The sequence below is a fragment of the Chaetodon auriga genome, chromosome 4, assembly GCF_051107435.1.
Source record: "Chaetodon auriga isolate fChaAug3 chromosome 4, fChaAug3.hap1, whole genome shotgun sequence".
NCBI lineage: Eukaryota > Metazoa > Chordata > Actinopteri > Chaetodontiformes > Chaetodontidae > Chaetodon > Chaetodon auriga.
Genome location: NC_135077.1, coordinates 8160350 through 8181142, shown reverse-complemented (window position 1 = coordinate 8181142; position 20793 = coordinate 8160350). Strand labels below are relative to the sequence as shown.

Genomic DNA, 20793 nt, shown 5'->3' with positions numbered 1-20793 from the left:
TGCACAGGAAGCAGCATGAGTACAAGTGAGACTATGCTGACATCACAAAGCAGTGTCTGCTCCATTACATATTATTATTATTATCATTATTTTGTATGTTGAAGGATGGCTACTAACTTTAACTGGTGCAGCCCAACCATCTTGCAAATCAAGCTATATTTCTCAAATGCACTCAAGTGTGTGTAACTGATAACTTCATTGTGAATGATGTAAAAACCCTATACTGAGCCATTTACTGTGTCTTCTTTGAGGTGCTATATAAAGCAGCCTGTGCTCTCACCTCCGTCCAGTATTCAGGTCAGTGTTTCTGCAGGACAAATCCCTCCACTGTACGTACAGGAACACTTTGTCTTCACACTGTTGTTGGCGTCGCTGTGCTTCTCTGCTGCAGGGTCGATGCATGTCATTAGTGACGCATGTTGCATTCTGCTCAGTAGCCCCCTCGGGCATCACCGAGCAGCCTGTGAGTTCATGTGTGCCTGCGGGGTGCGTTTGTTTGTGTGCATAGTGCACAGACTGACGTGTTTTCGTGTATGCATTGTTAACATTTTGAAATACAACCAAGCGATCTCCCTTTGGGTGTGTTTGAATTCACTGCAAGAAGAAGAATCAGGGGGATGTTCTGTAAGCTGTAAATGTTTCTCTCTGTTGGTTCTTTTTTTTATTTGCTGAGTAAAACTGAGGTTTGTGTGAATTTTTTGGGCCCTAATATTAAAACAGTATACAAATGTCAGCAGAGCTCTCTCCATCTGTCTCTGCTCCCACCGGCTGTCACTCATCCTCTCCAGCCGGGCTGTGATATTATTTTCTCAGTTACTACGGAGGAGAACCTGCTGAGGCTGAGCAGAAACAAACAAGCTGATCATCTGATAGCAGACTGCAGCCTCTCACGCCCAGTGTTCCCTGTATGTCACCAGCAGTTACTCAAGGAGTGATGTTGCATGACATCCTGTGCATTCAGGCGTCAACACAACCCTTCCTTTATAGGAAAGATCCACCCTAAGATTATGATTTAAAAACTGAGAGAAAAACTATTCCTGTCATACACACATAGGAACAAAGATGTCCTATGAATCAATTCTTTTCTAATAGTCATTCCCATTGTAAACTGTAAAGAGAAATAGTTAAATCTCAGTAGAAATTGCTCATTCCTGGTACAGTGCATGTAATGGGACAAAGACAGACAATAGTTTTAATCTTTAGTTTTATTTTGAAAGGAAGCCCCCATAGTAAACATGACAGTGGCTGCTTCTGAGCATTTAAACACAGATTTTCATGACAAATAGACCTTCCTTCCTTATCAGTTCCCCGTCCTGATGGATCGCCGCCACCTCAATCACTCAGACTCACAGTTTCCACTGAGGATGTATCTGGTCGGAGTCGGGGAGAGATACCCTGTCAGATGTGCATGGTGTCATGTCACATGTTTCAGACTCTTGTCGCAGGATGGGAAATATGGCAGGGCTCCATTTCCTTTACCTCAGCAGAGGAAATCGCTGAATAGGACCCATCTTTTGTTCTGTCCTTCCAGGACGGTCACTGATACACTTCGGGTGGGAAGCCAGACACACACAATGTGTAGCACAAGGCCATGTGATATCCCCTCATACCATATTCCTGTGCCCTTTACGGGCCAATTACACAATGTGATGTTTGAGCAGCAATTGTTGTGCATAACTTGGACGAGTGATGTCATCTGTCTTGTGGTCAAAGGGACTGTGGTGGTGTGTCCTAAAGATGATGTCATCAGCTTGAGCCTGAGTCTGGTGTTCCGGAAAAAATGTGTTTCATGGCCTCTGGGACATGACAGCAAGTGGAAAAAATGACAAATAGGCTTGTGGTGTGGTGTGATGTGTCTATATATATATGTGTGTGTGTGTGTGTGTGTGTGTGTGTGTTACATGTTTTTCAAGTCCAAAATGTTCCCAACATGGACATAAGAACAGGATCTTTCTTAAGAAGTTGAGTTAGCGATTATGTCATAATGGAGTCTTGCCTGCATTAATTGGGAACATGCGATCTGTCTCTAACTCACACGTCGTTGTTGGTGCTCCTGTGATGTGTTGGTATTATTTTCATTGGCAGAGCAGAATTGTAGGATCGCTGCAGTGTGAGCCTCAGCTTGTGTGAACTAAGAGATGTGTGTTGGAGAGATAAATGTAGGAATTGAAGGATTTCACAATCAGCCGCAAAAAGAAATCACAACTACAGCTCAACCTCGCAAGCTTAGGCTTGTTTATTTTCTTAAAGATACCTGTTTGGCACCTTTTGTCTGTCACATCTTGAATTAGTGGTTTCATGTGGATGTTAAGGATTTTTACAGGAATCAGTAGTCGCGGTAACACTTACAAAACTCTCTAACCGTTTTTGGCAGCATGCTGGGCAGTTGCATTCTTCAACTGCGTGACCCGTGTCACATCGTCAAGCACTCGCCCAGCTGATGTGCCTTTGAGCAAAGCACTGAATCTGCATGAGCTCCAGAGGCTCTGCCGTCGTACGTCTGAACACGACCCCTGACCTCCCTGAAGTGGAGTGTTTGTCCGCTTGGATTAATGGCGTATCTCATTTTCCGAGTTGTTATTATTAATACGACAAATGAAAACAAAGCGGAGTGTTTATTTGGGCTGTGTCCAGGAGAGTCGGGTCATACACTCTGCCTGAACTCATCCTTCAGCGAGGGTTTCTTCCTGTTAATACAGCTGTCTGGGTGATCTGCTCAGAAGGGCTTCGTAGAGAGTGGCGGGCTGTCATGACTGAACGCAGATCAACCTGTGAGGAGGAGACCACAGCAACAGACAGCATTCAGCAGTACCCATGACCACTGAATGCTGAAGTTAGAAATGATGATCTTAGATATGTTTGCATCCACATTTTTTTCATAAAGTGTTCAAGTGATGCTCTTCAGTCAGCTTTGGTCAGGGCTCTGACTCTTGACCCCTCGGTTAAAGTATCGTCTTCCTACCCACGATACCCACAACCGCTTCTCTGCAGCCTGTGTGGTGTTGTTTCTTCAGTAAACATGCAAATTGGATTATCATGCTGGTCTGGGGTGGAGAGGTTCCTGCTGGTCTGGGGTCCGTGTTTGTGACTGTGTATTGATGCGTGTGTGTGACCCATTGTTGCCACCAAAAAAGTAAAATCTGGTTTGATCATGTGCAAATGTATGATTTCTCGTGCATTTACAGTACATTTGCATTTGCTTTGGGTTTGCTTATGTTAATGTGGCAGTTTTCATCCTGAAGACAAACTCCTCGAGGCTGTTCCACGGTGGAAAACGTGGAGGGGGGCTGCAGAGCTTCAAGTGGCTTTGTGTTTGTTTATGGGTGGGGTTCCCATTGTGAAACGAGATAGCTAGTTGTACGAAGTGAACACTGCCATTTTTTTTTGTCTGAGGGGTTAGAGATGAAGGGGACAACGCTGCTGTTGCGTCACAGATTGCCTCAGTGTTGTGTCACCAAGATACAGTCGTGTTTATTGCACTGGAGCTCTGGATGATTTTATGCAGTTTGTTTTGATATTTACACCTGTGCTGCTAAGAGATCTGCGTGTTTGTACATGCACACTCCGTGAATGTATGTGTGCTTGTGTGTACTGTTCCAGACCTGAGCGGCTGTGTTTATCCTCTTTTATTGTCAGTGCCCTGTTTGTCTGTGTACTGCTGTTCTCTCCAGTGAAATTACTGGAAGACAACATCTCACAGATTCACCTCCTGCCTGGGGCCTCCATCAGCTGTGCAGTCAATGCGCAGATTTTGGCAGGCCAAGCAGAAACCCCATTTTGTGCAAATGGTAGAAATCAGTGGATGATGAACCGTACAGTCAGGTTCCTGTGATTGGTTCATTTTGGCTTTAGATTCAAGGAAAACAGTTGGTTACTATAGAATAATCCAATACATTTGAATACATCTTGATTCATTCATCTTGGTTTGCCTTTTCTAGTCATTGTCAGTAATTACTTGGTTTATGGAAAGTCGTAACATAGTGGCAGACACGCACGCATACACACACACACACACACACACACACACACACACACACACACACGTCCCAATAAAGCAGAGTCAACAGTAGTCAGATTAGGGGGCTTTTAGTGGACGGCAGCACAGACAGAATCACACCATCTGAAAAACTGCTGTCACCAGGTGCAAACTGCTCTTCAGCCAGGCACCAAGGTTACATCCCATTCACATCCACATTTGAATATTAAAAGAAAAATGGGCAAGATCAAGATCCAAGTCTGAAATGTGGAAGAGATCATTCAGGCTGGATGCCGCACAGGTTAAAGTAGTATCTGCTCCAGTTTGACCTGGTTTTCTTGGAGGGTGGTTTGGCTTGCGTCCTTCAGTACGAGCTGGCTTGTTCCACTTCAGGTTAGTCTTGCTTTAACATACTGCAACTGCATCACACTGAAGTAAAAGACTTTGGTAAAGATTAAAATCAGGCTTGCTGTCACACATGTGCAGCTATTGCCTTGTTAACCTGTCATGGCGGGATGCTGTCACGTTCATGTGTGATTACTTAAATGGGTTGATTTTCACACCCGAACAGACCGTTTTCAGACTGTCATCTGCTGTATCCTGCTGAATGAACACAGTCCAGATGCAGTATCTTATCTGCCATCTGCTCTGTGACAGAGAAGATAAACAAATTCTAACACCTCCTGCTTTTGCTTAAGGCTCCACTAAATAGTTTCAGTTTGGAACTTGGCCTCTGCTCTGATCTTGCCTCAGGTCTTTGCCTTTCGTGTGGCCATATCCTCATCTCACTTCTCCTCATTCAATTTCAAAGTCACAAGTTACACAAATGAGCTGAATAGCAGTGAAAGGATCACCCGTCATCCCCCTCATACCTCCGAATTAACTGAGTCTCCAACCACCACGCCGTCAGAGAGCGACGGGGCTGAACAGACCGCACACTGCAACTCTCTGAACCCATCTGACAGAATCAGATTAATGAGATGTTGGGATTGTTGTGTAACTGCAGCAAAACTAACAAGACGCACAGTAAAGTTGACTTTCATCCCATCCATGGGCTTTTTTAAATGGAGTGGTGTCTCTTAGAGCTCAGGTCACATGTCAAGCCACTTGTTGAATGCTTGAAGGTACATCCTGCCTATTAGAAGTGACCCCAAGTCCCCTAATGTGGCTTCAGCAATAGTCAGTCACAAATAACACTTTGAATTTGTCTGGACTTTATATGATGAGGCCGGAGGGGGTCATGCTACGTGGCTGGACAGTCACATCCACCAAATCGCCGAGGCCACCACAGCGGTCAGCAGAAAAGGTTGTTATGTAACTGTGCTGGTTTTCCTTGTCTCTCTGCATCTCGTTCAAAGAAAAATAATTAGTATGTCTAGAGCAGTGCCCGGCTGAGTTAATGACTTGAAGTGGAATTCGTTCTGGTTGTTGCAGTTGCTGTGGAACTGGTTATTAATGCTGCAAACAGTGTGAACCCGGGCATTGTGTACGAGTTAGAGCTAATGATCGTGGCCTCGCTGTGTTTCCTGAGAGTTTCATGGTTAGAGTGTCATGGATGAGAGCACTCATGTTATTTTAAAGTGGTGGGCAATCCAGGATGTATGGATTGGGGGACGCCTTGCTGTCTATCTCCATGCCGCCCACCAATCTGAGCTTCCCAACCTGCTTTATCTGCTGGGCCACAACCGCCCCACAAGTAGTCAATCGAAACATGCTTGAAATTGAGACTCTGATGCTGATGCCAGGTGTGAGCTGCTGCCCATCTCAGCATCCCAGCTTATATAGAATCTTGATAGATCTGGTTACATGAAACTAGGTTTGAACAGGCCTTGGGCGTATAGATAAACAAGCCGAGTAGAATCTGTTGTCCGCTGAAGACGTATTTACTCTGAAATTCATCCCTGGATTTTTAAACTGAGTGATTTGCTAACTTCTTAGTGATTTTTATGTGAAACATCTGAGCTATGAATGAATGTACACTTGCTGTCAACAAACTTGATGCTTCTCATTGTCATTCCACACCTGAGAAATTAACGAAAATTCCTTTTTCCGCCTCCGCTCACATGAATGTGGTTTCAATTCTTGTTCATTCAGGCAACCTGGACCATGTTTCCACAACTGCTGCACCATCTGGGGTTTTTCATTTTCAGGTGTTCTAAAACCTTTTGCACAACTCCCAGACGCACCTCCACTCATTGCGCCTGCAGTTACATAATTTGGACTGCACAAACTCATGCAAGATTCAGCTTTCAGCTGTTCTGCTAAATAATACTACTAAAACTAATGTGAGTCCTGTGGATTCAAGTCATGTGCGCAGCAATTAGCAGTAAAGCTGTCTTTGGCAATTACATTGTTGTTGTCAGGTTCTGTTTAACTATTGTCATACAATATGTATAAAAAGACAATCAGGCATGTAAAATGAGATGAGAAAAGGAGAATCCAATACAAGAGATAGTCTACTGTGGTAGAGTGTGTACAGTAGTAATGAAATAGATAAACTGTAATGTAGAAAGAATGTGCAGAAATGTAGTAAATGTGTATACTTATGAGAGCTGGTTGTAGACAGGTAATATGCATACATACTGCAATGGTCCTGTGGTGTAGGTATGAACAGATAGACACAAACACACACACACACAGATGTAAACTGTTAGTAACATTAAGTAAAAGTAGTAGAAAGTGTAGCAGTGCAGTGTGAGTAAAGTAACATCGTAATGAGCTTCAGAGGTCAACAGTTTAACAGTCTTACAGCCTGCAGGTGGAAGCTGTCCCTGAGCCGAGCGCTGCTGGATTGGATGCTGCAGTACTGTCAGCCAGACGGCAGCAGGCAGAGCAGTTTGTGACTGGGGTGGTTTGATGATCCTGTCGGCCTTCTTCCTGCACTGCTGGGTGCAGAGGTTCTCCGTGGATGGCAGCTTCATCTAGGTGCAGGCCTGTGCAGTTTTCTCTGTAATGCTTGCCATGTCTGTGTGATGGTTTTGGTACGGTGAGTCCAGGTCAGGTCCACACAAGCAGCTCTTTTTTCGCTGGCGTTGACGTGGTTGTTGGCACCAAGATATCAGGGCTGTGACCTCCTCTCATCATCACCAGTGATCAGGTTTAATGATGGTGTTGGAGTTCTGGTGGCCAGGCAGTCATGCATGAACGGACAGTACAGAAGTTGGCTGTACGCACTGCCCTGAGGGGCACCGACGTTGAGAGTCAGGGTGGAGAATGTGATGGTGCAAGGTGGTTAGCCTGGGGTCTGCCTGTCCGGAAGTTAAGGGTCCGGTCACAGAGGGTGGAGTTGAACCCGAGATCTCTGAGCTTGATGATGGCAGTGTGTCAGATGTGTCTTCAGATCATCTGGGAGATGTGCAGACGTTATCTCAGCACATTATATTCACACAATGTTAATCACGTCTTTGTTCAGGGTTGCGCAATTTGTTTCTCTTCAAATTTTTCCATTTTTTTTATACACAGATTTGAAATATGTTTTAACGTGTTTTTTTGGTCCGATCCCAAAAATTCCCAGTAGCCAATTATCGTTGTAATGGAATGCAGGCGCAGCCCCCTCAGCAATAACACATCTCACATGCTATCAATAGCTCTCAGTGTTCTCCTACGGTGAGCCGTGCTCGCTGTGTTGACACAGTTGGTGTTTGTGCAGATGACATAGATGATTATCAAGGGCAGACCGAGTCCCTCAGGTCACGTGACGCAGTACAGTACGGAGGTGCAGCCCACTCTCTGTAGTGGAAACTGCTGATCACTTTGACCGAGACCACACACACTGACGCCTGTACACTCGTGAGATTTAGCAGTACAAACACACGTACGTGGGCAGTAATTGAGCCACATCCAGAGATGGTAGAGGTTCCTGTAGCATAGCAGAGAGAGAGAGACGGACACTTGGACGACATGTCCATTCATCTTCACAGTCTTTCTTCCTGGAAAAGAGTAATATAGACAGACATTTAACATTACAAGATCTGCCGTATGTCAAAATTGGCCTGTATGCATAAAAAGACACCTAAGGCAGGGGATGTATAACAGGACATAAGATTACAGGTATTTGCTAACATGGAATATCTTCTTTTTGATGAGAGCAAACAGAGTTTTCAAGGGTAATTAAAAAGGCTTCAGGCTATGAAGCAGACTTTATTGTGGGAGCTGTCTTCCTCTAATTTCTGCTTTTTATTTCACTCATTCCAAGCTAATTTGTGTTTTTGTGTCCCGGCATTACAGACTTCAATAAACACACGATGCGTAAATAGTATTTAAAGCAAAAGAACGCGTCTGCTTCTAATTGTGACAGATTACTTCTACTCAGACACAGAATATGTCAGAGTTTTAGTGGAGAGCTGTTGGCAGAACACTTGAATGCAGAAAGTCATAATGTGTTTGTGTCTGTTTTTGTCCTAGTTGGCGAGACGTCATAAACCCGAGCTGTCCCCTGAGAGGTAAGAATTTCATCACGCATCGTTTCAGCTCCTTCCTAAAACACCTGTTGAGCGCATCAACAGGACAGCTCTGCTCTGAGTATTGTTTTACGCCGTAACACTCACAGTTGATGGGAAATCTAATGAAAAAAGTCTGAGATGTAGTGTTGACTGAAGCTTTGGTCCGTCGGCCCTACGCCTCCGCCCTCCTCGTTGGTTTTCTCAGGGACGCAGAAGGTAAAGGGAGAGTGATGGTGAGCTCTTTTTGGAGAGCCTTGAATAAATGACATGGCTGTGGTCAGTGGTGAGCTTACAAACCGCTTCTGGCCAGACATTTTACTGTGCTGGAAGTTATCCTGTAAAGGAAATAATGACGAGTTTCTCTCTCTCTCTCTGGATATATATATTTTTATCGTATTTTTCTGGCATTGTCAAAACTCTTTTTTTTTTTTTTAACCATCTGTCAGTAGCTCATAGAAAGAGCACGGATGAGAGTGTGAACCACTTTATTTAACAAGTGCGTTATGGATGAATTGCCTGTTGAAGGCAGGGCATGTCGAGTGCCACAACGCAGCAGCACTTCCTGACGGCCGCTGTGGCTCTTGCAAAGTACTGCAAAGGTTGGGCTGTTGAAGCACACTTCACCAGCACTCTTGGTGCCTGAAGTAAAGCCTGTGAATGCTTGCACTATTCCCATTAACTTTTTGTTCTGCCGAACTCTTTCGTCTTTGTTTTTCATTCCAGTGTTTTCACAGCCTAATCACAAAGCCCGTTCAGCTGTAACAGCCCTATAGTTGGAGAACACCTGTTGATTTCACCGTCGACTTTTCAGTGTTTGAGAATGAAATACCACTTTTTGAGAATTGCTACCTTCCCCTCTTTAGACAAATTCACTTTTCAGATTCGACGGAGATATTCCCATTTGTTGCAGCAGCACTCGCTAGTTTACTGGTGTGCTGGTTTGTATTTAACAGCTCATTTATTTTTTTGGTTTCCCTATTCTGTCTCTGCAGTTCTTATTTCTTCCGTCTTTCCCTTCCTCACCCCCCTCTGTGTGTCTCAGTAGTGTCAGTATGTTCACATCCAACTCCAGAAAGGCCTCTGAAAACAAATACGATATGTTCTCGTGTGCAAGAAAGCTGTAGAGTATTTTAGTGTCAAGCTAGATTTTGGAGTGTGTGTGTGTCTTGCGTTGAGTTAAGGATACGTTTTATGATGCTGGATTTTTAAAGATTCATTGAAAAAGATGATGTACCAAGAACGGCTTTCACTCTCCGTGTCTCTCTTCACCCGTCTTGTCTCTCAGCGTCAGTCTTATCGTCCTGCTCTCCCTCTTTCTCTGTCAGATACTTTTAGAGCATCTCTCTCGTCGTCTCAGTGCCAGTTTGGCAGATCTCCCAGGTGCATGCCTTGCGAGGTCGAGGAGGGACAGTGCAGCTTGCTGACGTGTCTCATAATGTGTCAGATACGTCTCGGAGGACTGCTGCTGGTGCTGCTGTGTCCCTGCATGGGATCATTTGAGCATCACCGGGTTTAGCTGCTGAGAGCTGAAGTTGTGCGTGTTTTGATCACTGTGAGCTGATGATACTGTGCTTTATATTTACATCAGTTTGTTGGTTGGTATTACACTCAGTATGGCTGGGAATTTGATTCTTTGCTTGTCTTGCTTGTCTGATACACATGCATGTGTGTGTTTCATCAGGACACAGAGGCTGATAGCAGCAGCAGCAGCAGCCTTCATGAGGCTGAAATGAGTTTTTTTTTTTTTTTCATTTTCTAATTGGCACCATCAAGCACTTACACCCATATAAAGTTAAGCACTTAGCATCTGCTCCCTGCTCTGATCCAGACCAGAACATGCTCTGCTGTGGTTTTTTTTAATGTCGCATATGATACGATTGATATTGGTCACACGTCTCAGATCGATTCAATAACAGTGTTCAGATTTTAGGACTGAATCTAATCTTGTCTAATCTCGTAAAAAATATCACAAGTCTTTCGAAGTTATTCAGCGTAATTACCAACAAGGACTCAAGGACAGGATTCCCACGGGAGCTGATAGCTTTGTGATTGGACATGTCTGCCATTAAGTGTGCAAACGACAGCTAAGCCATCTGGCTAAGCTCCTAATGCTCCATTTACAAATTACACCACAATAGAAAGTGGATTAACAGCTGTTGATGTAATCCATTAATGAGTTTCGTAGTGCTTTCTGTGATGTGGTTTATCCTGCACTGATAGCAGAATCCAGAAGTAATACACACTGTTGTACCGAATTCGGCATGTGGACGTCGTCCAGTGATGCAGAAACCTGGTGGTAGTGAGATGAGAGTGGAGACCTTCGTCACTTTGGGGCAGCACAACAAGCTGTGAACACAATATTAACATATTATCATCTTGTAAAGTTCATTTAGTGAAACTGTTTGTTTACACATCAAGTGGCGCAACATTATCTGCCATTTGGATTGAGTTTGCGTCCAGCTGGCGATTAGAGGTCCAATATCCACTATCTTTTCACTCTGTGTTCGGTCTCTACCATCTCCTGAGAGACATATCTGACTTTTTGGCTGCTAAATGCCCAACTGTGTTCGCCTGCTAGTTGCTAACTGTGTCTGTCTGCAAGCAAATCCAATGACAGTGGTGAAACCGTAAAACTGTGGACCATGAAAACCAAAATATTGTGCTGAAAAAGGCAAAAATGTCATGTATTGTTAACACGCAAAATAGTGATTATAGCAGCTTTAAGTCTTATGTATGTCTCTGAAAAGATCGCGTCCTTTCTCCCTCTTTCTCTCTAGCTAAACATTTCTCCAAATCAGTCTTACGTGACTAATGTCTATGAGAGAGGTTGAAGGTGAGAAAGCGAAACATCGCATAAAGTAAACAAGGTGTCCATGTATCCAGGTAACAGAGACACAAAGAGAGGTGGGAAAAGAAGGACGGGACCAGGCATTCCTGAGGCTTTAGAGGGTGTCTGCAGAGTAAGGACGGCTGAAAAGACGATTTGAGGGCCGAGCAAAAAATACAAAGGACGAGGAAAGAGATATAAAACCACATGACTGCTAAAGCGCTCACTGGAGTGTGGCCGCTTAGGTCAAAACTTTCCCCTGGTCATTGTCTTTCTCTGTAAGTCTTTGGTTTATTTGTCTTTCTCTTCTCTTCTCTGTCTCTACTCTCATTTTTCTATCCTTCCACGGTATATGCTCTTCTCAGTTGTCCTGCTGTTTGTCACCTGTTCTCCTCCTGCCTCCCTCTCCCCGTTTCTCCCTCTCTCCTCTTTCACATTTCCTTCAGTAAGACAAGCTGTCCTCTACTCAGCGTCTCGCGTCGGCCTCATTTTAAGTCTCCTCATCTTGTGACTTTGTGAATTGCCTCAGCGTGCTGCCCGGTTTTGGCTTCCTCGCCCTGTTGATGTCATGCACCTGATTGAAATGTCAGTCATAGCCAGTTTCTGCAGAAGGAAAATGAAATCAGTGGCTTGTTGGGATCTGCCTGCTCTTATGCAGTAAGCCCGTATTAATACAGAGCATGGCATGTTTCCATCCAGATAACTTCCTCAGGCTGAATGCGTGCTGAAGTTCATCAGCTCTGTGACCTGAGCGGCTGGTTTGACTCGCTATCTCCTCTGCAGTCATCTGGACGGCGTCACAGCTGCTCCTATCTGCAGGCTCGTCCAAACTTCATGCACTCGGCCGCCCACATAACTGTCTCCATGAAGAGACACATACGTAGTGGAGTTTGGTAAATTCATCAGGGTTCAGTGTAGGTGGAAATTCCTTTGCCAGTTGAAAGCACCTTGATTTTTAGTCAGGAGTGCACCAATATGGTTTATATGACGATGACATTTTTCCATATGGTGACGGATATTAATCTGCGTTTTTATGAAAATCTTACTGTAAATGCAAACTTTTCAGGCGTACCTCTCTACTGGCTTGTTATTCTGAAGGAATATTATTTATTTTGATTTATTATTAAAAATGTATTCTTTGTTTATATGACTGTTGTCATTCCACAACAGGCCAAATACAGGCGGGAATATTGAATATGGGGGTTGATTTATAGTTTAGCACATGACAGTTCAAAGTAAAACTAATTTACCATCCAGGCTAGTTCAGTCACGCCCACTGCCATTCATAGTCATCAACTCCCCAAAGTATTCGATTACTTAATTAATTACAGCGATGTATCAGGGTTTTTTGGCCCAATAGCAATGATCAGTTGTTGTCAAAAAGGTTTCAAATGTAGGCGTGACTAGCCTTGATTGGCTCTGAGAGGCTGTTTACAAAGGAGCTGCGATCTGATTGGACCAAACCTCCAGCAAGCTTGTCTAAGCTGGAGAAACTGTTTGACTGCAGCTAATAGCAAAATGGCTTTCTTAGAGGGATAGCTGGAGTCTTTCCTTCTCTAAAAACCTTAGATGCTGTTAGTCGTCGACTCTTCTGTGAAACGTCTTGCTCTAACCCCGGGATTTCTATCTGCATGTACCCTTCCATTTGAATATTTGTACTTTTTCGATAATGCACTGCAGTTTGAAACATAAGCATGACTTTTTTTGGACCGTGTGGTTTTAAACTATAATTTAAAGTGCAAAAATGTTGCTTTCTGGTGCAAACTCCAGAACTCCATTATACCCTTAACAGATGGGTGGATTTGAGGATCTCTGCCCACATACTGTATGTATCTCTTCTTGCTTTTCCCACACACATCCGGAGTCAGACGCGTCCGTGCCACACACTCACTTACTCAGCCAGAGACAAATCAGCACACATGCTAAGCTGGCTTCAGTTTGTAGACTACTGGGCAAAATCTGCAGGTTGAAGGAGGTTTTGAATTATACACGTTTTTCCTGCAGCCATGAGAGGCTGTTGGTGGGTATAGGCCCCGATACAGAAAACATAAAAAGAGTATAGGCTTCCAGCCAAAGTGATGGATTTTATAGAGGGTGGAAACAATAAAAGGCGGGCTGTTCTGGGAGTCTTTGGTGTAAATCATGAAAGGCGCGGGGCACATCTGACATGAATAATCACATAATGATGTTCAACCCAGCCCTCCAGCATGAGAGGGCCTGAGTTCATTCCAAGTTTATTCTTGTTAATCTTGTAAAATGTGTCAAATTTATTGATCTTGAGGTATTGAATAAGTGTTCAAATTTGAGTGAGTAAGACAAACCAAACCATTTTGGCTTATATTTTTGTTTTTATAGAGTTTGGTTCAGCCACCACGCAAAAGATGACAGCATGGTTAGAGAGAGATGAATGTAGAAAAGGTCAAGTTCGCACTCTGATGGACCTAGCAGAACACACACACACACACACACACACACACACACACACACACACGCACACACATAGATTTGTGGTGATCATGTGCATTGATAATAATTTAAAGGGGTCTTTCCAAGGACTGACACATGCTGATTTGTAGTTACAAACCGTTTTAATTATAATGAGAATGGGTGTCTTCCTGATAAATAGCAGCTGTCCTCTCAGTGACTCATCAGTCCTGACAGCAGCCAGCTTGCTTTGTGTGTTTGTGTCTGTGCCTGATTGCGCGTGAATTGTTTTTGGGTTGTGTTTTATGGCCATATTTGATATGATTTGTTGGTCTCTATTTGTAGTTGTGTTCAGATCTGAGACAAAGCTCTGGTCTTGTTGCAGCGGTCGTATATCTTTAGCTCCGTGGTTGTCTGTCTGCGTGCTGTGGTTTGGTGGTTGAGTTTGTGTTCTGGGCCACGTGACGCGTCTTGTAATCATTAGGCGCATCCCAGTCAAATGCAGACTGGGTGTATGTGGCCACGTCTTGACCACACACACATGCAAACACAAGATATGAAAAAGCTGCAGCTGATTTTAAACATAAATATATATATACACACACACACTCACACACAACCACATAGAGCTACAGTCAAAGACAGACTTACAGACTTGCACACATTCACTTTCAGCTCTGGTGGCCTGTGGGGCTTTTGTAGTGCTGAGAGGCCACAAACGACAGCTTTGTGTTCTGGGAGGCTGGGAAAGTTGGACCGCAACACACACACACACACACACACACACACACACACACACACACACACACACACTTTGGCAGTGTCAAAGCCTGTGCACAGTTGTTCCTGGCTCAGTAGGCTGATTCATTAGAGCCTCCTCATGACACTAGAGGAGAAAATGGACTTGCAGTAATGGGAGGATGAGGAGGAGACAGGAGTGTTACAGCTCAGTACTCTGCTGTCTGACACGACCTGACAGTGGTCAGGTCAGTCTTCAAAGAAAAATCCACACTCAAATACTTGGTTTTTATGTGTGTCAGTGTAAACTATATGAAAATATCTGTATTGTGTGTACAGTGAGGGGCCTCTTCACTCTACCTTACCTAACCAGGTTTTCAGTAACACTGATCCGGATGTATTATAGAGGATTTCACGACTCGCCTCATTATAGTTGTCATGAAAGTGCACCACGAAAACATTGTTCTGCTTTATTTTACAAGCTTCACATCCAAAACCCCCAGATTTTAGAGGGTACTGACAGCCACAATTGCATATCATTATTCACGATGGAGCCACACAATGATTCAAAAATATTTACACTCTTCAGTCATTCTGCCTTAATGCATAAAAACACTCAAAATTTCCAAACCCGTTTCTTTCCAATAGCTCATCTCAAATTAATTTCATTTGCTCTGCAGGAGAGGTTTTTTGTGTTTTTTGTGCTTTTTGTGTTTTTTTTTTTTTTTTATCTAATATCATCATTGCTGAATCTGGCGGCTGGCAGTGGAAATGTGCTGTGGAGTGGAGTGGGTGTTGTAAGTAACGATGCTTGGCAGCGATCTGTGTTTGTCTGGATCTTACCCTCGCTGTCTCCACTGGAGCCAGGCAGACTTAAAACCCAGGCCTCCCGTCGACGAGGGGCTGTGACAGCCCCCCTCCCTCGGATATGTGTGAGATTTACTTCATGTCTTAACAGCTCCCTCTTGTCCACGCTGGGAGATTACGTTGAATGTCCATATTTTTACGACCTGTTGTAGAAAGAGGACTTTTATGCTTTTTCTGAACCTGACATCACTGTTATGAAGCTACCACCGCGAGCATTTTTCTGTCCAAAGGAAAGAAAAGTAATAGGTGTTCATCTGATCTGAGGTCAGTTTTAAACCATGTGCCTTCATTGCCAGTTTATGCATTGGATTATTCATTTTAGAGTGAACACAGGGTAACCCTGCAAACATGTTCTACCCAACACACGGAGACGTTGAAGTCCCTGTCACAGCGTGCCTCTTTACCGTAATGAGCACCTCCTGACCTTGTGCCAGCCATGGACTCATTAGCTGAAACACAGTGTTTACCTCTGTCACATGGTGTTACAGTCAACATGGGGAATTAAAGAGGAACCCCTCCCCAATGCAAATAGGCCAAGAGTCTCCACACCCCACGCTGGGAGGGGAGGTTGCCTCAGGACTCGAGGTGACCGAATTCTGCGAATAAATACGGAAAAATAAATCTGGATGATTAACAAAGCAGAGTGCTCAGGGCCTTTTTGTCAGGTTTAGTTATTATAAAATACGACATATATCCATGAATTATTTATTAAATGTCATATTTTGTTAACATCTAGAGCTATGAAATGTGAAACCTTATAGACTTCTGAAGGAGTTTAATAAGTAATGCATGAACACAACATACATACAGTTCCACTATTTACAGGTTGTGTTGTGTGATGTTAGGCAGGGACTTTTATTACTAAATAAACTATTATCTGAATTTCCTGTGTAGTTTCACATTATATGGCTCTTATTTCTGTCTAAAAAGGACAGGCAGTCGCTGTGATGAAGTCCCTCTTGCATCGACTTCAATGTTACTGGACGCAGACCAATAGGCCACTGCACGCCGCTGCAGGTGGATCCCAGCACTTCCTCTGGCCTTTTCGGGGCCTTCGAGCTTACGTCAGCAGTTAAATTGCTCCACTGTCATCTGGTGTTTGCAGGGAGTAGAAAGGGCTTATTTACTCTGCATGCACAGAGTTGAAATCTGGGCACAGACATTATGTTTCTTTTACTACTTTATCAGATTTTTGGGCACATTGTGTTCTTTTCCAGAAGAATACAGTCCGACAAATAAAAAGAGCTTTTGTATTGTTTTCTTCTTGTTGATGCTGCAGTTCTGATGGTATGGCTTCTTCTGCTGCTGCGGCTGTGTGCTTGGTTGTTTTTGATTAGAAAAAGCTATTTGTATATGTATGGATGTAAGATTCATGTACGGTGTTACTAAATGGAACAAAAGGCAGCTAAAAATGGGGGAGAGGGGGTTTCGTCTGGCTGACATTGTGACATTCGGCAGCATGTGGAGTCAGGGACATCTGGCAGAAGGATCATCACACATACATGCAAACACAATCATGGAGCAATGTCACGTCAGGATCAATTACTGGAAGGGTAGTGACAGACAAGCACTCCACAACGTGATGATTTATAATGTATGAATCTTACTATGGTGTGCAGAGATCATATGCACACAGCTGAATTAACAAGCAGCTTAGATTTACAACTTTATACTGACTTAAGAGCTCATCCTGTTCTACTTGAACTAGAATTACCCAGCTATGAGTGCTTATTAACGTACAGTATGTATACACCATCTGCCTTTTGCAAAGTGCACTGCTCCATCTTCCTCCATCCTCTCCTTAAAGGAGTTACTGTCGAAAGTTACAACTAGCAGTCCTGCTCATAAATAATCTAGACGTGCATCCCTTTTTAACCCACGGAGACTGCCGGGCCCCTGCACATTTCACTCAAATATGTGCTAATGTTAGACCAGGCATCCAGCTCTGGCTCTGCTGCGGAAGGCCAGAGGGCGAGGTTTATTCTGGGACAGGTATGCACACTCGGAGCTGGAGGGAGACTCTGAGAGGGGATGTGGTTCTGGTTCTTGTGTTTAATGGGCTGTTCAAGGGTCATGAGACAGTGCTGGACTATGCAGGTTGGAGACTTTCCTGCAAGCAAGAGCCATTAGCTGTCAACTACACATTATTCCAGACGACACTGAGGATGCCGTTTATTCCAACACACCACGACTTAACAGTTTCCTGGATCGAGCCTCTGGTCTGAGATGTAGTTTGACAAACATAAAACCACACTCACCGCACAGACAAGCAGAGTAAGCAGGGAATCCCTGCCACGGAGAGATTGACAGCTGGGTATACAGTAGCCTGGCCAGAGTGTGTCTCCCATACTCCCCCTCTCTTAGCTCTTGCCGCGTTTGGCCAGTAGAATATATTTTTGCTTCCTATAATTACTGTCTGCCTCGTTTCTGTGCTAGTCAGCAATAAAGCGAAGCTTTTACCCTCCAAATGGAAGCGTCTTTGAGGAAGCAGTAATTAAAAATTCATGCGAGATTTGTTTATTGCTCTAACTGACCCTAAATTACATACATCAACAATCTGCCTTACACGAGGGAGTGAAATGTCCTCTGATTCCCATTTTAATTCCTCTAAACAGAGTTCTGAGAAACTGAAGGCCATTGGGGAATGATTTTCCTCAGTATCAATCTTCTCTCCATCAGCTGAAAAGCCAATAATGAAATGATGTCCGTGAAAGCCTGTAATGTGCCTAATGGGCCTCGTTTGTCTCTGGTGAGAGTGCACAGCGCTGATCAGGGGACATGGAGGGAAGACGTGTGAAGGTGCCTCCTCAGCTGCACCATGGACAGCCTGGTCAGTGTGAAGTCACTGAGTGAGCCTTTCACATGCTAATTCAGTGTCATTCCCCTGGCCTCTTTTTTATCCCCCCAGTTAACAAATTGACCAATTGTGACGGCACTGGAACAAATAAACTATCTGTATCCTCTCAAATCTGCTCAAAGTACCCACAATGTCAGCAACCATGTAGGATTTAACATTTTACTTACACACTTATATGTGTGACCTTTTGTTTAGAAGAATGCTTTTGGAACATCTAGGACGGTGCACTCATGTGCTGGCTTGCTGAGAATGAGGTGAGAATATTGATAGCTTAGTATAAAGATTAGACACAGGAGAAACAGCTAGTCTGACTCTGTCCAAAGGTAAGAAAAATCTACCCACGAGCACCTCTACAACTCACAAATCAACACATTATATCTTGTTAGTTTACTGTACAAAAATGCAAAATCTCCAGTTTATGTTCCAGACTGTTTCTACAAGCTAGCTGTTTCAGCCTGTATGCTAAGCTAAGCTAATGGTCTGCTAATTCTCTCTTCATTTACATCTTTGCATAATAGTGAATTAGCATATTCTGTGTATATTTGTGTTCTGAAATTTCTAAAAGCACAAAAAAGCTCACAAAATATTCAACATCTTGATTTTATGCAGGTCCCCAATTTCCAAATGCATGAGGACGTCGTTAAGCTGCTGTCAGGCAAAGTGCTGAATTTCTTTTGTGTGATGGGGAGGGAGGGACCCTTTAATGTAGGGTGCGTAGGGGTAGTTCTCTTGTCAGACCTTGCTGAAAGAAACTGGCATTTTTTTGTGCCTTGCCAAGGACTTTGGAAAATTTTGCAACAATGATGGAGAGGAGAAATTTAAATGTGAAAGTGTTATCTGAAAAGAAAGGAGGGGATGGACAAGAAAGCTTAGCTAAAGAGGGGATGGGAGGAGAAAAGAATGAAAAAACAGAGGCGGAGGGAAAACAACCAATAAGTGTTTTCATGTCTGAGGACTTTTACTTTTAATTTCATTCTGAATCCTCGATTTGCCCTCAAGAGTCTGAGTCGATGAATAAAACATTTTGAACAAAGGAAAGGCACAAAAACAAAAAGGCAAAAGATCTGTGAAGCACCCCGAGAGGGAAAGACCATGTCATGTCACCCCTGTGCTTGGGTGTGTGTGTGTGTGTGAATTTAAATCGGGTTTGACCCTCCCCCCTTCCCCTCTGCAAACCCCCCCCCCCCAGCACCCACTGAATTCCCCCGTCACTGCACGCTGGCTAGTCCTCCGCAGCTCGTGCAGCAGACAAGTTGTGTTTTCAGTCAGCGCTGCTCTCTGCACAGAACCACATCCAGCAGAGCGGCTCCTGCTTTAGTGGGGAAGGAAAAAATAAAAAATAAAGGGAGATACTGTAGGAGGAGCGTGAAGGAAAGAGCCGGCGCAACAGTTTTACACCGCATCCAGTTAGAATGGGAGAGGCGTGTTAGAGAGAGAGGGCGAGAGAGCGAGCAGTACAGGCAGAGGACTCGCTGCAGTGCAGGTGGATCACAGCTGTCTGGTGAAGAGGAAGGTTCGGAGGCAGCAGTTCAACTCCAACTGGCTGTCCAGCAGGTTTGTAGTGCAATTTCTTTACAGTGCGAGCTGATTGGTTGCATGGTTTATGCTTCTGTGTGTGTGCGTGTGTGTGTTTGTGTGTGTGATATAATAGATGCTGTGTTCTCTCTCTGCTGTCTGCTCATGTTGCCTCTGTGCAGTTGTGACATTTCCCAGAGCTGACAGTACCAAGAGAAAGACCATGAATGTGTGATAAACTCATACATGTTTTCAAGCTGGAGGGCAAGCATTTTTATGTGTGTCGCATGCACACAGATTCAGGCTACAGGAGAAACTTGGGAGCTGGGAGGAGAATAGAGGACTTTCTGCTTTGATTGCTTCGCGCTAAATGAAAAAGCAGAGGCCCTCTTCCCTCCTTTCAGATGGGTTCTTTTTACTATGGAGAAGAATAGAGCCGGGAGCTGTGAATGGGCCTGAGATGAGGTGCCGCCCTCTCAAGTGTCAGCATGCTTAGCGGCGGGGGGTAGGCACATGGGCTTGTGCTTTATAGAGGGCCCTGAGTTTTCTGCATTGAGAAAAGAGGAGATTTTTCTGGATTTAGTCTTTTACTTGTTTGAAATTTGTCTTTAAAGTTCACGACTTCTAATATTTGCTCCTGTCTCGTGGCTCCTACCTCGCTCCTCACCCCCCGAGGGAGAGGCGGAGTGATACAGTCAAGTGCTTTACTTCATAGGTGTCTGCTTACTATTGACTGAGCAGAGATAAGAGCCGTTAGGAGCTGCTCGTTTCTATTTCTGGCTGTTGTTTTCTGGGTGTTCCTATGAAAGGCCCCCTTTCATGGCTGGATAACTGACTGACTGATGGGAAAGTCTGTGGTTCGCTTGCTCTTTGCTCACGTTGTTATTTGTTTGCCAGGACTGAATTTGCTGTCTTCAGTTGCTTCAGTCTATTCAATTTTCTATATTGCTTGAGGTGTTTTGCGTGACTGACGATATGCATTCCAGGCCTCGAGGTTGTACGCCATTTCAGCTCAGTCCTCTTGGATTTTCAGTTTTGCTGCAAATTTTTTTCCCCTCTGCTGAGCATTTTATCTGACAGCGACCTGAAATTGTATGCTGGGTTTGATGGCGAAGTACGAAGATTTAGATCCAAGCTGATTGTTTGT

The 20793-nt window shown here is 44.0% G+C and overlaps 1 protein-coding gene across 9 annotated transcripts in view; it reads left to right on the top strand.

Annotated features, from left to right (window-relative positions):
• The window catches only part of add3a (adducin 3 (gamma) a), a 97083-nt gene that overhangs the window by 11360 nt on the left and 64930 nt on the right, over positions 1-20793 (top strand). For 3 of the 9 annotated variants that reach the window (XM_076728848.1, XM_076728853.1, XM_076728855.1), the window contains exon 2: positions 8381-8418. The exons of 3 other annotated variants lie outside the window; for them this stretch is intronic. The gene's annotated coding sequence lies outside the window, so the exon portion shown is untranslated. Of the gene's footprint in view, positions 1-8380; positions 8419-19355; positions 19686-20793 lie in introns of those variants that run through there. 3 more of the 9 variants (XM_076728858.1, XM_076728851.1, XM_076728847.1) reach the window with 1 other exon arrangement.